General features: G+C 40.0%; 1 non-coding gene across 1 annotated transcript; it reads left to right on the forward strand.

The window, feature by feature from the left end:
- Positions 1-2,935: 2,935 nt before the first annotated feature.
- On the forward strand, positions 2,936-3,041 carry LOC112201191. The gene has a single exon (XR_002936649.1). It is a non-coding gene; the product is annotated as a small nucleolar RNA R71 (small nucleolar RNA).
- The last annotated feature ends 2,382 nt before the right edge of the window (positions 3,042-5,423 follow it).

Raw genomic sequence — 5,423 nt, forward strand, 5'->3', positions numbered from 1 at the left:
TAAATCCTATGTTCGCGACCATAAAACATACACATGCAAAAGTTTTCAATCAATCAGAGATAAACAACCAATCCACACCACAGCTCAAGAAACTAAGTTTAAACAAACATATGTTCTACATAATTGGGGCTTCAAACCTCGCCCCTAACAACAATAACTAGCCACACATCATCTTAAATTCAACAATTAAAAACATGAGTATTTGATTACAAGAGGATAAAAACCGTAAAGAGCAGAGTATGAGAGCCACGAATTCACTTTTAGGCAGCCTTAGATGCAGGCAATCCTTCAAGATAGGTCACGGCAGGAGCTTGATGGAGATGGATGATGATGTGCCCGGTTTTCCTTCTTGAAGACTTGGGAATTTTAGACTTTGTGTGCTAGGGTTTGGGAGCAGAAGAGGCGCTGTAGGATGGTGTCTTCTCAACGTGTTATACTGCTCTATATATATAGAATACACAGCCCTAGTTTCTTTTCCCAATTCTGCTTTGAAAGCCTCTCCTAATTGCTTGAGGATCACTCTACTTGGTGCATAATTAAATGATTTTCACGCCTTAATAATCTTCCCAAAATCTTGAGGAATCATTCTAGGACTCTCCTTCATGTTTTCAGCAGCAATAACCTTCCAAAAATGCACCCAAAATTCGTCCACAAAAGATTTCTGCCAAACAGTCCTGTTTCGACTAGGTTTCGATTTCTTACTCTGAAGCTTCCTTCTTGGACAAGGAACGACTTCGTCTTGACAAGTTTCTGGATGGTTCTTGACTCCCACGTGTTCTATGACATCATATCATCTAGAATGATCGATAACCTTCTGGAAAAACTCCAAGAAAATCGCCGGAAAAGATCTCTCAAAAACCTTCGTGAAAAGCTGACAGTTTCTGCCTTATCGGGAAGCATACTTCGACTTTGATTTCCTACTGGCTCGTTGATGATTTTGACCTGTTCTTTGGCTGTAGTTGAAGTATAGCATCATGTCTTCAAGGATCGCTGGCCCTTTCTTCAAAGGTGCATCTGGGAGGGTGCAAGAATTGCTTCTCAAAACCGTTCCCAGAAAGCTGATTCTGAAACTGCAGTTTTCGGCTTTGCAGCAACTGTTTTGCACAATGGATTCCGTGGACTTCCCTTGTAATTTCTGGCCAAATGGTTGATCAAACTTGGTCCTCTGCATCAGTACTTCATGTTTCATGGCTTCGTTGCTCCCTTTCAGCTCTTATTTCTCTTGAATCACTTCACGAACTACCTAAAAAGAAAACAAAGTTAAAATTGACTTTTTAAAGGAAATAGCTAAGAAAAGTGTAAGGGATTTCACACTATATTTGTCACATTTATGCTCCTATCACTTGCACCAAGACATCTTCAACTATGCCCTTAGGATAGGCTATAGAACGATCCGCTAGTTGAATGGTGACTTGAGTATCCTTGAGCTCACCTAACTTAAGAGTTTCATACACAGTATAGGGCATTAGATTAATAGAAGCTCCTAAATCAAGTGAAGCTTTTTCAAACCTGTGTTCCCCAATTGTGCAAGGGATGGTGAATCTTCCAGGATCCTTTAACTTAGGAGGCAATTTTCTCAAAAGTACCGCTGAGACTTCCTCACTAAGGGCCACGGTTTCCTTATCTTTATACTTCCTCTTGTTGGTACACAACTCCTTGAGAAACTTAGCGTATTTGGGTACTTGTTTGATGGCATCCAAAAGAGGGATGTTCACTTGGACTTTTCGAAAGGTTTCCAAGATGTCTTTCTCATGTTGCTCCTTCTTTGAGTTCATGAACCTGTGAGGAAAAGGGATACAAGAAGACATAGGGATAGAAGCATCATTGTTAGCCTCAAAAGAATTCAACGAAGGGTTAGGAGTGCCCCGATTTTCGACTTGCTGACTAATTCCTTCGAATGGTCAAAATATGAATTTTCTGTGACGACTGGTCGGCGGGTTTTGCTGACTAGTCGGTGAGCTTCTGACCCCGGAACAGATAACTAGTCGACCGGTCGGTGAGTTTCGCCGACTGGTCGGTGGATTGCCAAATTTTGATTTTTGATATTTTCAGCTTCGTTTTTGGATTTTTTTTTCTTCCTCCAAAGCTTCTTGAGACTTCTCTTTGGCTCTTATTGGTTCCTCCAATTGCTTTCCACTTCTCAAAGTCATGGCATCGAGCTCTGTAACACTCTCACCCTTAGGATTAGGCATAGTTGTGCTTGGAAGAGTGCCGAGAGGCCTATTTTGCATATTACTTGCAAGTTGCCCAACTTGTCTCTCTAAGTTCTTGATTGATTGCCCTTGCTCCTTAAATTGAGCCTTGGTCTCTTGCATAAATGTAGAGGTATGAAGTGCCATCTCCTTGAGCATATCCTCCAATGCTTGAAGCTTGTTGAGGTGGAGCTTGTTGATGTGCTTGTTGTCTAGGGGCTTGGAAACCAGGTGGCGTTTTATAGACACCTTGAGTAGGCCGAACCACATTATCATTGTTGTTCCAACGGAAGTAAGGGTGATCCTTCCATCCAAGATTGTATGTGTTCGAGTAGGGGTCATACTTTTGCCTTGGTTACCCCACAAAGTTTACTTGTTCCTCAGACAAAGTAGACATAGGACACCTATCAGTAGTATGGTCAGAATATGAACAAATAGAGCATACCTGAGGTGATGCCTTAGATCTATTGCTCATGACATTCACTAACATATCGAGTTTTCTCTCCAAGGCTACCATCTAATTTTGCATCCCATTCTTAATGTCAAGCTCATAAACTCCACGACCTCTGGCTTGCTTATCCCTTGTGTGGAACTGTCGATTGTTATCAGCCAAGTCTTCAATGAGATCATATGCTTGCCGGCCAGTCTTATTCATAAATGTCCCTCCACAGGCCGAGTCCACGCTATCCTTATTAATCGTGTCCAAACCATCATAGAAATATTGAACCAAGTCATCCAGAGCAAAATTATGATGGGGCACTTCCTCTGCAGCTCCTTAAATTCCTCCCATGCCTCATATAGAGTATCTCCATCCTTTTGACAGAAATTCTGTATTTCTCTTCTCAGCTTCCTTGTCAGTTGGGCTGGAAAGTACTGCTTAAGGAACTTCTTGACCATTTCATCCCAAGATGTGATAATACCTGTAGGTAGAGAGTATAGCCAACGCTTAGCATTATCTTTTAAAGAAAATGGGAAAAGTAGTAACCTGAGGCCTTCAGGAGGCAGATGCTGAATGGTCTGCAATTTGCATATGTCCAAGAATTCCCTAATGTGAACATTAGGGTCCTCAGATGGGGATCCCATATATTTGGGCAACGAGTTAATCAACTGCACAGGAATGGAATAGGCATGATTGCCGTCCGGTGTATATTCAATGCATGAAGGAGATTCAGAAGTTGTTGGGATGAAGGCATCCTTCAGTGGTCTTACTCCAGCCATCTCAACTTTGGGGGGTTCCTCGAACTGTTCCTCTTCGTCTTCGTGCACCGAATGCGCAGGTGAATGTGAAGGTGTGTACTTCTCTCAGTCCTCCTCTCCTTGCGAAGATGTAGAACCCGCCGTTGGGCCACCAATTGGCAAACACGTTTCCTTCGTTTGCTTCCTATTCGACCTGCAGGTGCGTTCTATCTCAGAATCCAAAGGAATGAGTTTGCCTTGTGAAGTTTTCCGAGTAAGCATACACCTGAAAAGAAAAAAATAAAGATAAAAAAGCTAAAAATAAAAAGAAAGAAAAACAATTAGAACTAAAAAGTACCCAGCGACACGGCGCCAAAAATTGATCGGTTACTTTTATGCCGACAATTTTCCTACTACCGATTTGAATGTCAATTGTAGAATAAGGAAGTAGGGTCTCCCGTAGAGGACTTATCGAACTAATTGTAAGACTTTCTGAATTTAGGAGTTGATTGTGAAGTTTGTAAAGACAATTGAAAGTAAATAACAAATAATGAAATTGCTTAAGATTGAGAATCAATAGAGAAGCAGAAGTCAAGGAATGTATCCACCACCAAACAATCAAGTATGCAAACCATGTTTAACCTAGTCTTATTTATCTATGGATGAAGACGCTCAAGTTTACCCAACGCCTAAATTAACCTATTGTTTTTCCTTACTTGTATGTTGGGTGAGAGACGCTCTACACCTAACATATTTCCTAAAATGCAACCTAGGTTGACGCAACTCTAGATTTAACACAAAGAAATCATTAAGATTAAGAAAAACGAGACATCACAAGACATCATGAGTACGACGCATCTCAATTAATCTAGGAACCTAATCACTCGCCTTATGGACAATTTACTACTCTAGAACTTTCAACGGAACCTTCTTAAAAGGAACAGGCAATGATCATTCATAGCAATAGAATCCTAAACATGCAATCTAAGTTGGCCACCAAAGAAAGCACATAAAGAAATCATCAATGTAAAAATAGTAATTAGGTTCTCATCCCTTGAATAAACAAAAACTAATTAAATGTCATAGCATGGCATACAATCATGATTTGGGGCTTCAACACGCCCTAACTACTTAGAATTTAGTTGCACATAGTTTGAATTGGAAGCACAAAAGAATTCATAAGCAAAGTAAAACAGAAAAACCCTAAAAATCAAGTTGGAAAAGTCGTCAGAACGACTGGTCGGCGGGATCTGCCGACAGGTTGGGGGATGGCTGATCTGCTTTCTTCTGCTCGGGGTTCTTGGCTGATTCTCGAGAATAAGAGTCTTTTTGTTAGCTTTTCTAGCCTTTTTATAGTGCTCTTGAGTCCTCCTTCATTCCTTTTTGGTTTGAGAGTCCTTAAAGTGTAGAGAAAATCAACTTCTTAATTCTCTAATTGAATTAGGATTTCTCCACATCACTTTGTCCAATGAGAATTCGCCATGTCATCATCAATATCTCTGCGAATATCTCCATAATTTGCTGTGATATCTCCATGAATTGGGCTTCTCGATCCATCAAGGTCTTCTGCTTAGTCCAGGACTTCAAGCTTTTCCTTATTTGCGCATCTTTCCTCAGTATTATCTTCTTTTTGTATATTTGCTCCAAAAAACCTAATAAACACAAAAGTAAATGAATAAAGAGAAAATAGAATAAACTAACAAAGATTAATATAGGGATTAACCATATACACGTCGCATAAAATGCTCCTATCACTATATAAGGGGTATAATGAGAATCTCGACTTCTACCTCCTCATATATTCTGTATCAAGAGTTTATAACTTTTTCTTTTTTTTTCATGATTATTATACTCGATCTGCTAGTAGTTTTTTCTATAAATGATCTTTTTCTTGTTTTTTCCAATCGAAATTCTTACTCGGAATTTTCTGTCTATAAGTTAACAGAGGGGATTGAGAGACTATGATTAGAGGAACCTAGTATCTATACCGCTATATATACCCTAGGAATTTGGTGCCAAGTCTAAGCCCAAGGAGGAAAAATGCCAAGAGAAACA

The sequence above is a fragment of the Rosa chinensis genome, chromosome 4 (genome assembly GCF_002994745.2).
Source record: "Rosa chinensis cultivar Old Blush chromosome 4, RchiOBHm-V2, whole genome shotgun sequence".
Classification (NCBI taxonomy): Eukaryota; Viridiplantae; Streptophyta; class Magnoliopsida; order Rosales; family Rosaceae; genus Rosa; species Rosa chinensis.